The following is a 12,659-nucleotide window of genomic DNA, read 5'->3' as shown; positions in this document are numbered from 1 at the left end:
TGTGACGCCTTGCAGTCTTGTCAATTGTTACCGAAGTTTCTAGAGGATACTATGCTTATTCTACCTTGAAGATTGATGCAGCAGGTTTCTTGAAACCACTAGTACCCGTAAACCAAATTACACGGAGTCACATCCCACAATACAGTAATACTGAGAGGTTTGTGTGTTAAGTTTCTCAGAACTGTGTCACAGTGCAGAATGTTAACTTCATTTTGACAAGCTGACAGTCACTCAGGTGGTCAGGTACCGTGTTCACAACAGGTGAGCCAGGTGAGTCGAGCCTACAAACTCGCACCTGTACAATGCAGTTTAATATTATTCTCTGATACAAGCATAGGTCTCCAACTGGTTTCTTCGTCTCAGGTTCGTCAGTAAAAAGTGATCAAACCTCCTATACAATAGGTACCGGGGGCCCTTTGCCTGGGGGTATAGCGGCCAGGGCGGGAAGCTGACCACTCACCTCCAGCTAGTGCCGAGGTCAAGAAAATATGGATGTATACATCCACTCCCCCACACGCCTTCATGCCGTAGTGCTTAATTAGTTAAGCACAGGGACAAGTTTACCTTGCTGTAAAAGTCTGACGTAATGCCTGGACATTCGGGCCGCAGTAACGTGTATATTGGTTTAACAGCAGACTGCAACGTGTTGGAGAGAGAGGGTAGTTACAGGCTGAAAGGCAGTAATGTCCCGCATCTGCTGCATAAGTGTGTGGACAGGGCCCAAATGTTTGTGTGGGAATGTACAAATAATATATACATTTTTTTTTGTTAGCGAGGGTGGGAAGCACAGGGTTGTGGCTTGGCTGTGTTTATACCACGGTGGGCTTATATCGCTGGTAATTAGTCCTACTACACAGACACATAGACAGAATATCACCGCTGTTCTGCCCCCTAACCTACACAAAACAGAACTGTACATATATATAAACAAGTATATGCACTTCATAAACTCACCCCTTGCTGGCTATTATATAACTCGGAGGGATGAAGTTCCAGGCACTGCTATTATAATACAGCCCCACACAATGAGTCCTTATTTTGTAATGCGATTTTCTGAAGAGGATATTTCGGTAGGAATTCTGATGTGTTCAGGTGCGAGATGAGTGAATGAACCGGCTTATAACCCGATTCCTCTGGGACGAGGGGCTCAGTTATCGTGTTTTGCCGGTATCAACAAACACACAAAAAGTGGGTCGTTGGAAGGTGACGTCACTCAACAAGCGCTGAATGTTTTGCAACACGTGGCACGAGACAATTATCGCTGTCAGCTACTGCAGTAGTGTCCTATTCCCTTACAGGAACTGAAATGTTTGAAACTTGAAGCTAAGGGACTAACAGCTGCTCAGTTAGCCGATAGATTTTCCGTGTCATGTTCACAAGAGTCCACCACTGATCCCTATTTTCAGCCAGATGAATCCAGTTTACACCGTGAAATTATATTTAAGATCCATTTTATTACCGTTCTCCAATTTATATTTAGTTCTACCTAGTGGCCTCTTTCTTTCAGCATCTTTATCGAAGATTTTTATGCATGCCGCTTCTCTCCCATGTGTGCTACATGCGTTACCCATTTCATTCTTCACGATCTGATTACCCTGAAAATATCTGGTAAAAAGTACAAGTCATGGAGCTCATTATACGGTTTCTGTGTCCCCTCCGGCTTTAGGTCCTCACAGTCTCCTGAACATCGCGTTCCCAAGCGCCCTCAGTCGATGCATTCCTTCATTTCATTCAGCCCAGTGTTGAGCCCTGGTCTGTTCCTTATTTTCGTAATAGTTTTTACACAGAGGTTAGTACTCCTGGGACGACGGATCAGCTCGTCGCAAGATCGCTACCTACAGAGGACAACAACTCAATAAACGCACATATAAACATCCATGCATTTGAGTGGGATTCGAACCTAGGGAGCGAAGATAGTTCGCTCATGCGGCCCCACTCTGATAGGATCAGCCAATGTATATTAGCCTCTATTTCCGAAGTGACCGGTTCGAATCTTGGCTGGGACACCAAGTCTCCTCCGTGAGATTTTTACCGCTTTCCAAGAATCCTTTGAGGCAAATGCCGGGAGAGCAAGGAGTAAAGCAGAAGACTCCGCCTAAACTTGAGAGCTGTTGGGAATGCAGGAAGTCAGAACCATTAAATGCACTGCAGCAACACGAATCAGCAAATACTACCTGATTCAAAATATTCAGTACTTACCCTACAGTGGCTGTAAGGCTCTTCATCAGGCTCAGTATTACTGTGCTGGGTGCCAGTTTGACTGCTGAGACGATGCTCTGTCGAGATACAAACACAACTGCTTTAGTTCAGTCCAGCTGAGCACTACACCAGTACGTTCTGAACTGACGCAAGTCTGTTTCCGCCCCTTCCTCCCGATCCCGCAAGTGTCAAGATTAAAGTGTATGTTAGAACCTCAAAATCCATTAGGATTCTAACCCACCGAGGTCAGACGTGCTAATAGCGCCCTTAAGTAAACCATGCATGTAAAATGTAGGGGATTCTGGATTTACTGATCAGTTATACACACGACTCATAATTACAAGCAATTACAGCACAACAACCGCTAATCTCCACAATTCACAAATCACCACAGCACTCGGGAAGCCTTTTTCAGCCTTCTATGTCTTCACCGTCCGTTCTTTGGCAACGGCTTCTAACAGTGGAGATTTTTCAGCTTCGGAGCTCAAGTCATCTCTGAACGGCGGCTCCCTTCAAACTGTTCTTTTTCTTCATAGCCTCCAGCAGAGAACTGGCTGGGTTTCCCTGATTGTCTTCCTTTGCGCGGACCCAGTATAAAATACCGTTTTCAAGCTTTCCGTGTGGCCCCCTGTGTTGCGGTTTTCTGAATGAATTTCGCAGTGTTTGCGCATGTGCCACTGATCAGGAGAGCAAGCATTCATCGCAGCAACGATCTGACGTTCAAAAGCGTTCAATGTGAGTCACTTGGAAATTCTGGAAGCGCCGCTAATGGAATAAACGCCGGAAACTGCGCAGGGTTTCCGTCAATCTGAACCCCTCTTCCGAAGTAATCTTTAACCCAATCACGGCCAGCAACCGCAAATCCCTTACACCTACACAAGCAGATACACACAAGCAACCTTGTTCTGAATTCGCTCACCCGCACTGCCTGTCCTTTGCAGCACGAGGCCCCATAATTTCATAACCGAACTGATTCTGCAGAACAGACACATGCCTATAGTACGTGAGACAAAGACTCGTGCATGAGCAGTGCTCATTAGCCTGGGTATTCAGGGGGAAATCCGTTATTAGACGTCAGGTATCACGTTCCTTGACCACTGAAAGACAGAGGAAGGATGAGTACAAGAGACGTTGAAGGGGAGAAGTCATGGAGGACACCAGAGACATTTTTTTACTATTTTATTATTTATTGTTTTTAAATAAAGGCCGTACATTATTTTTTTTATTTTTATCAGCACTATTAAATCATTAAATTTGCCATTTATTTGTATTCTAAGTTTTTTTGTCTCTTAGGGCTACCTTTTGCTTCACTAATCCGGATGACCTCCCCCCCCCCAATTAATCCGGAATAGCGAGGGTTTATTGTATTTTTTTCCCATCTGTTGGTCCGTCTAATCCTTACTCCTCTCCCCCTTCCTTTCTCCTTCTCCTGTACAGTAGAACAGTATGGTAGAAGCTTCCCGATTTAGCATCATCCCGCAAATAAATGGTATCAAATATCGCCCATAACATGACTTTACATGACGACAATGAAAAACATGTGCTACGTACTAAGATAAACATTTTCCCCGACGTCCGCGTCCTCTGTGAGCGCGAACAAACATAGACATATGGCGACAATATGCACGTGTGTTGTCGAGCGATACGTCGAGGCCGTTCGAAGATGAACACCATCTCTCGGACACTGATAATAACTACATTCTCTGTGTTCACAGGAAAATATAGATAAAATTGGTCGTATATTTGAGGCTCACCCTGAAAGCATCTTACAAACAAAATCATACGAAACTTCAGGATTTCGCCGAAGATTTTGCGTGAATTTGTACGGATGCTGACCTTCCCTGAACAAAGAGTTCCAGTCTTGTATTAATGATTCCGATACTTTCACTATTCGATCCGTTGTATTTAAACGTTTATAAATCAAGTTTCTGCGTAAACTGTTTACTAACCAGTCAAACCGGTTTCCAACCTGTTACATCAATGCATCTAAAACTGTGTTAGGAATTGTGCAAGGCGGTTGCTTGCTCTGCCCTCTATGAAATTATCAAGGAGTTAGCGACTTGGATGCGATTACAGAGCTAACTGTACGCCGTCAGAATTCGGGAAGAACCGCGTGAAGAGTAACCTCGTTAGGGGCTGCTGCGTGAACTGGCAGGCTGCCTAATCGCAAGGTAACAAGCGGCCCGACCATACTCACAGATAAATGGAGCATACGGCTTCTGGCTAAAGGAAGAAAACTTTAGGATCCCTAACAGATGTTACTAAGGGGAGTGCTCTAGAAGAGAACACAGAAAGAACTCGGTAGATGTTAACGTGCAGTCATCAGAATGCAGGCTAAAGTCATGACGTAAAGTTAGTTAACATAACCTCCGGAAATGTTACCACGTTCAAATACAATTTCGGAAAGATATTAACAAATCAAAATCGCACTAACTTTTTAAATAATACGGGTAACTATATTATCGGCTTCAACATGAGAAAACGGAGACAGAGTATTTTTGTTTCGCACGTAATGGCGGTACGAGTAACTCAGATTAGGCAGCGTCAAATGATTGCAAGACAGGGAATGATGGATTATAAAGGACGTGGAATGAACCGATATTGTTCTAATTTAAAGTAAGACCCTGACATTTGTCTGCGGAGACCAAGGAAAATCACGAAGAGCCTCAGTCACGACAATCGGATCTCGGATGACGTTCGCTTCCAACTTGCTCGAGGGTTGCTGCTGGATGTCACCCTCGCTTTAAACAGCGATTGCATCCAAAACCAGCGTTCACCTCTTGGGTTTTGTAGTGGAGACGAAGCGTGTTCTCTGTGAGGTACGGTCCACACTTTTATATATTACTTAATGACCCCATTTCCCTTCTGTTCTTTCTCGGTCTCCAAGTTTCCAGAGTTAATGAAGTAGTTAGCGCAATAAATAAATAAATATGTACTGTTTTCAGTAACTAACTGAGGCAGAATTAACTATACCGTGTCTAAAACATCTCTGAAGTTACGTTATCAATATACAATGACGTGCATTTCTACGTCATAATTAGAAAGTAACTAGATTCTACGAAAGTCGGTAAACAGGTCACAAATGGAAGCAAAACAACTGTAATGGACGGAATAAATTTTGCTATGTGAATCACAAGGTAGCAGCACAGTCCAGCTTCATGAAATTCTAGGTAGCAGGCGCGCAAGCGTATGTTCAGAGGTTTGCTAGTCAAGACCGTGCTTCAGAAGTAAACTACCGAAGAGAAGAGTTCTGTTGTAGGCAAAAGGACTCAATGCAAAGGATATTCATGAAGAAATGTTTTCTGTTTACAGTGGGAAGTGTTTGTCATATAAACCAGTTCACAGCTGGGTGGCAAACGTTTCGCTGATGGCGAAGAGGTGACTGTGACAAGAGCCAAAAGACTTCTGTGCTGCGGGCTTCGACGCACTGGTAAAGCGATGGGACAAATGTATCAAAGTTTGTGGAGGATATGTCGAGAAATGAATGTTTTTCTTTTTCCAGGTTTGGATATCACATGTTTTACTTTTTGTATCAATTTGCGACCTGTTTACTGACGCTCTCGCATTTACATCACGCAATGGGATCAAAATCGTCACATCGGAAATCTCCAACACAGAAGATACGTATCCGTAAGTTTGCCTACTCAAGTCATGGAGTAGCCTCAGAGATGAGTGAGGCGAGCAACTGCAGCAGGGCGCATGTGCAGCCGAATGACCGTCCACTTTCTGAACATTCGGAATACTGTCACAGAGCCTAGAGGTATTGTTTATGGGCCGTGCTGTGTGTGTGGAAGGGTTGTGGCGACAAGCATCCCCCCCCCCCTGCTCTAATTTAATGAGATCCCTTCACAGCAAACCAAACCAAAAGTTAACGCCATGCAGCTGGTCCCTCAGGCAAACAACACAACAATGAAACCCGAAATTCTGCGTGTCAAATATTTCACCCTCCGCTTAAAAATAAGCACATTTTAATAAATTAAAAAGCCCTGTTCCACCCCCAAAACAAAACATAAGTCAATGATTTTTTTATTCTTTTATAAAAATTCTGGAGCGTATATTTTTTGGAGGACAAAAAGGGAACATCAAAATTATAGGAGTGATTGTACGTGATTATGGACAATTGCTCTACTGACGGGATTGGGGGGGGGGCAAAATATTCTGAATGGTTTACGCGCGTAATTTCATTTTCCCATAGATTTAGCATAGGATTTGCTGATGGCATATAATGCTAGACTGCCCCCACTACGAAATATCGGACTGTGAAACGAGATAATTAAACGTCATTACAGGATTTACCGATTACATTAATTATTGGGTAGGCACTTCCTTCAGCCGTGTGTGTATGTGTGTGTGTGTGTGTGTGTGTGTGTGTACAGAGGATCGAGCTATTATTAACAGCGAATAAACGGAGCGAAATGATAATCACATATGAAAGTCGCGAGGGAAACTTCACGAAATGAGCGACACAAAATGGCGGCCAGAATGAGCGAGGCGTTTCGTAGTGCAGTGAGGCAGTCCTCACCGAAAGGAACCAAGACGTGAAGTAGAGATTACTCAAATCGCTAACCTGCATGCACAGCTCTTCCTGCGGCTCTGGATTCTGGGCTCTCCGTCCGGGCGTACGAGATGAGGTCATCTGGTTCAGGCATTGCCTCAGTCGCGCAAGTGAACACTTCACAGACCGTGGAGGCTCATAGGGTTGTCAGACGTTGAGGCTCCCACATCGTCTAGACAACTGGCTCATAGATGGCGGTGAGGCCGCCCTTTCCCCCTCAGGAAGATTCCTGGTACTCATTTCTGTTAGAGGCTGAGTCGACTTCAGGGCCATAGTGCGGCTGGAAGGATTAGGTCAATTGAAAAAATCCCCCCCATCGGGACTTGAACCCGCGACCTTCCGGTTTATAGCATAGTGTCTCAACCAAGTATGTTACTGGGTGCCCCTAGTGAACACTTGTGGTATTAATCACCGAGTAATTTGGAAGTAAAATTCCAAGGATCCCATTCCGGAGTTACTGGGTTTGAATCTCAGCCAGGACACTGGCTACTTCCAGCAGTACCTCTATTGTTTTCATGCACATCCATTACAGCGGGAGTGTTTACCGAGCCGTTGCCTAGAAACAGCTCTACACGCTACAATAAATACCGCTGCGTGAACCTCCAATCCAACAGTCACATTGTTTAGTGCTCTACCTAAGATAAGTTAAATATAAAAGGCGATGGATAGCATAGCGACAATTCTTCCAGCTGTTTTGTATGTGTGTGAACCTAGGTCTCTTACTCTTTCATAAAGAGACTGCGGCATGTACGCCCGTCTTTAGGCAACTACCGCGAAACAAACAACTAGACATCGGCCGTTAACAGACAATGGCCAATAGAGGAGCGGTGTTGCCTGTGCTGTCCGTGCCGAAATGTTATAAGCAGGACAGGTCAGTGAGTCGGTGGAGTTACATAGTGGAGCAGTTGCTTTGGGAGTTAGAGGACTGTTACAGTTCAGCCGTTGTGAGCTGAGGCACGGGGATAGTTCGGGAAACCAGAGAAAGGGAAACGTCCGTCGTTGAAAGCCGCTACCAGCAACGGCAGTGAAGATATGACTGTGGTACTAGTGCGCGCGTGTGTAGTAGTAGTGTAGACACGCACTGTATCAAAGAGTACAATAAATCCGTTTACCAATCTAAACCCCGTATATAATCACACTCGGTCACGTGAAAATATCATGCCTGTCTGCAGTTTGGCAATCTCCCCAACAGATTTCTCTGTCTCCCATAAAAAACGTCGAGCCTGACGAGAACATATTGCTCTGTGTTACACTTCCGGCTGTCAGTGCAGCCAACTTCACGCGCTCAGTGTGACAAGGCGAAAGCTGCTGACAAAGGCCGAGGGATGGATGCATGCGCACTTTGCAGAAACTACGTCTCACCTAACGAGCAGAAAATTCATTTCACTGACAGGCGATTTCCTTCTGGAGCAAACTGCCTTGAATAAACCTGACGAGGAATTAGTGCCGTGAGCCATCTCCTGGGAGGGCTCACCGTGTTGCGGAGTACAGGATGAACTGGACGGCGTCACACTCACCGCTGTGATAACCCCAAATCCGACGCATTTTTATTCTTCTGTTTCATTACTGTGGAGGACTTGAGGTTCTCACAGCGGTGATTATGACGTGACACCGTCTAGTCAGGTTAAATTTATTCTGATCTTTTGCATGGGTTACACTTCGAACCTGAAGATATATTCTCCCGAAACGTCTGTAAAAATCCTATGAGCGGAAATTTTAGTCCCATAATCTGCGTTGAGTATAAGAAGTATGACAAGAAGTAGCAGGGCAGTGGTTGCAACTACACAGTGGAACGGAGGTCTCATCACAACACAAGTACCCACCTATGGCTCTAAAGTCCTTGTGGACTTTGGTTGCTTTTTCAGTTTCATAATCCTATACACAGCCGGTAGGACTGCATGGACGGGGGATCAGCCGCTACCTGCACACAGGACAGCACAGACACAGAATAAACGCACACAGACAGCCGTGCCTTGGGTGCGATTCGAACCCGCGATCCCGGTGTTGGAGCGTGCGAAGACCGTTCATGCCTTACACGGCGCGGCCACTGTGACTGGCAACCACAACCCTTACATAACCTACATTCTTATCTCATTTAGGGGACTCGACTAAATCCTCTGCGAATTCTGTTGACGTCACAGGTGGCAGTATTGTTCATGTTCTGCGTTTCACTATCCACAGTTGTGGATTTTTGAATTTAGGGTAATTCGTTCACAACTGTGCCTTACATTTGTGCGTATAAAGTAATTAAGGATTTATCGTCAAACGGTGTGGTGCAATCTGTTGGCCATTTCAGTAACTATAGTACATAACTGTGACAGAAAACTGTTCGTATCGATAGCACAATCGATTTGCAGAAAGATGAGTACTGTTGCGAGACGCGCCGTCATACAACAAATACGATAATTTCAATTCAATTTTCCACATGATTAACTCCATGTTAATTAAAATTTCATGTTGTCCTGGCGTGAGAACATTGGGCCCGTTTGTGCAGAAGCTATTTACGCGGTTCCACAATCACACGCTTCGGATCAAACTGTGTGTCCTCATGCTGTAGTTACTACGGGGGGGGGGGGCGGCTGATGACGGAACTTTCAGTTGCATTCATTCCTAACTTCTTAAAGAGGTAAATCTATCCTGTAACAGGCCGTAGAGGCCCATAGGGTAGTGAGACGTCGAGGTTCCCACATTTTGTAGATAATCGGCTCACAGATGGCGGTGAGGTTGTCAGCCTTACGCGCCGGCCGCTATTTACCCCCATGAAAGTTCCTGGTAGTCATTTCTGTTAGAGGCTGAGTCAAGCCCGAGGCCACAGTGCGGCTGGAACTTCAAAGAGAATCGAACCCGGAACCTACCTAACTTTTACTCCCGAAACATCACGCAAATGATAATGTCGAAGACAGGATGGGCAGGGAATGTAGCACGCGTTGGTAAGCAATGCATACAGGATTATGGCAGAGAATTTTGAAGGAAAGTTGTCACATCGAAGCAGATGGGAGGATAACATTAAAATTGTTGTCAGAGGAATTGGATGGGGTGTGTACTGGATTCGTGTGGCTCAGGACACGCAACTGCGGTGAGCTGTTATGAATACGGAATGAACCTTCGTGTTTCATGTTCTTGAGTGGCTGAGCCAGTTCTCGAGTAGTCTACTGAACAGAGTAAGTGAGTCAGTCTGCAGTTCCCGCTCTTACGATAGTTCTGGAGAGAGTTCGTAAAGCGGAATTCCGTAACTTGAAGGGCTGTGTCCCACTTCTGAATTGTTATAACTGGGCTTATGTTCTCCGACGATAAGAAAGTGTAATCGTCAATTTATTTCCTGAAACGAAATATACAAGCACCGAACACCAGTTGCAGTGTGTAACTGCTGGAGACCCTATTGCCAACACAAAGTCTGCACAAGGTACATAGAAGGACTGACTGAGAGACTGTGAGTTCATTTGTTTTCTGCTTCGTTCGCACGAGTTCGCTTTGTTCGGAAGGGATTTCGGATAAGCCTGTTCACTTTCGGGTCGCAAGCAACACCGAGGCAACGCTTTCATTATAGAAACTCATATGAGCATTTTTTTTCGCATGAGTCTTCGTAAAGCGAAAAATACCGATGTTTCAGCACCTAATCTTACTTGCAAATTCGTCTCATGTCTCTACTGCCATACGGAATAATATATAATTTATATTTTTGAAAATGTGAGAAATATTTACCCTTTAAATCGCAGAGACAACTGTGTACCATAAGCTTAACATCAGACAACTGGGCGTTGCTGTTTGTGAATACAATCGCTGTTTATTGTGAGGATCTTTCGAAGCCCATAAACACACAAATACATTGTGTGGGCAGATGTAGAGTTTAGCTAATGTTTAAGCAGACGACACAAATATTTACCACAGTGCTTTAAAGACCTAAATGCACGCTAAAGAAGGTCAAATTGATTTACATTTTAAATAACAATATATAATTAAAATATGCCGTATTTAATTTATCGATTCCTTTTTTAAATTTTAGGAAAACAAATTAATCAGTGGAGCAATGCGAATTTATGACGCTGACTGGAGTACGGACGCCTCCTCCTCCCACAATTCTGACTGGAACAGACCTGTGCCGCTGTAAATGGAAGCTGAACTTGATTAAATATTATTATAATTTCATAAGCCAACCGAAATATATAATTTTTGGCTACATCATATAATACTGTGACACATTTGCCACATGAAAGAACTGAGCTACAGAAACAGCCGTTGCTAAGTAACAGACGCACGCAACAATAGAACAACGGAGTTGTGCAACCAGTTTCTAGGCAACAGCTCGGTTAACACGTTCCAACGCGCAACAATGGAAACTGTGTCTCGTTATAGCTCATTGTTAGGCAGCAGTAAGCGCGCCAATGAAATCGCAGGGTAGCAATCATGTGAAATGTGTTTCCTGTGTGGTCCGTGCGGAGTCTATATAACGAGGACCTGTTGTAGCTTAGACTAGTGCAGTGAGTGCAGTTGAGAGTATAAGGACGAGAATGGAGCGTGTCCTTAGTGAATTGTGAAGATCAGTTGAGTACAGATTAGGACAGGGGAGTACAGAGTGACTGAAGAGGAAATAACAAGACCTCGTAGTGATGAAGCGCTAGTTTCTGTGTTGAGAGCAGTTACCAGGAGACGGCTATTGAAGGCAGAGAATCCTACCGCGTGCGGAATGGCGAGATGAAAGTGGGTAGAATAGCGATGCCTCTATAAATGAGTGAGATTAAGAGAACTTGTAACTGAAGTGCCAATAAATCCAATCATCCGATCTAGAACCCGCTATTTTCCTCACGCGTACCCCCTACGCGTGACATAATATTCCATTAAGATGCATTTTAATATTATCTTCCTGTTCGGTATCTCAAAACGGCCTTTCCCTACTGGAATTCTGCATGCAATTCCGTCCTCTCCAGCTGTATCTACATATGCTGCCAATCACACACCCTTACATCTTACAATCTAGCGACAGCAGGTGGCCTGTATAACTGCCTAAAGGACAAACACATAAGCGTGCCGCTGGCAATTCCTAGACAGAATCTGATATCGCCAAGGCCCCCATCATAATCAGATGCATGTAAAGAACGCCAGATAGCAGCATCGGCCTGTGTACAGTTTCATTACAACACAATTATCGCAGTGTTATGAAGTCGTGCTTCAAGCACATAGCGTGTATCCACGTATGCAGTGAAATCGTGATTTGATAACTGTCCCGTGAGGCTTGCAACGAAACCAGCAGAGCGTGACCAAGGGCAAACACTTCCTGCTGAAATTTCAAATGGGGTCTTCGCACTAATTATTATTAGTGAGGTCTTATCGTGTAACGGAGTCTTATGACGTGTGGCTCACAAAGACGAGGCTCGGTTACGTACTTCCAGGGGGCAGTTCATATGGAAATAAGCCACTTTGAGGTTAACCACGCATTTACATGCGCTAAGTCAAGGATTATGAATAATTTTGTCCATGAGAAGGTTCTAAAGGGAGCACACGATGCAGTCGTTCGGTTCGGATAACTGAAGCCTGATATTCATCTACATAATATTTGAATTTTCAGTCCGTACCTCACAGGAAACATATTACGTCTCCGCCACAGAGACCAACCGGTTAATGCTGTTTGGGGAAAGAGTCGCTGTTTACTGTGAGAACCATATGGAACACACAAATACACTGTGTGGGCAGAATGCAGAGACTTTATATATAAGAATCCAGTCCGTACCTCACAGGAAACACATTACACCTCCGCTACAGAGCCCAACCGGTTAATGCTGTTTAGGGAAACAGTCGCTGTTTATTGTGAGAACCATACGGAGCACACAAATACACTGTGTGGGCAGACACTGTGAGAGAGAGAGAGAGAGAGAGAAGGAGTGGTGGTCGTAGTGAGAGAGACTACATT

General features: G+C 44.6%; 1 long non-coding RNA gene across 1 annotated transcript in view; it reads right to left on the bottom strand.

The window, feature by feature from the left end:
• LOC117282112 overlaps positions 1–12,659 on the bottom strand; it is a 210,388-nt gene that overhangs the window by 77,979 nt on the left and 119,750 nt on the right. The window contains exon 3 of the long non-coding RNA XR_004512734.1: positions 2,200–2,276. This is a non-coding gene — a long non-coding RNA (uncharacterized LOC117282112). The remainder of the gene's footprint in view (positions 1–2,199; positions 2,277–12,659) is intronic.

Source organism: Cryptotermes secundus, unplaced genomic scaffold (genome assembly GCF_002891405.2).
Source record: "Cryptotermes secundus unplaced genomic scaffold, Csec_1.0 scaffold620, whole genome shotgun sequence".
Lineage (NCBI taxonomy): Eukaryota > Metazoa > Arthropoda > Insecta > Blattodea > Kalotermitidae > Cryptotermes > Cryptotermes secundus.
This window is presented reverse-complemented; position numbering and strand designations above follow the sequence as displayed.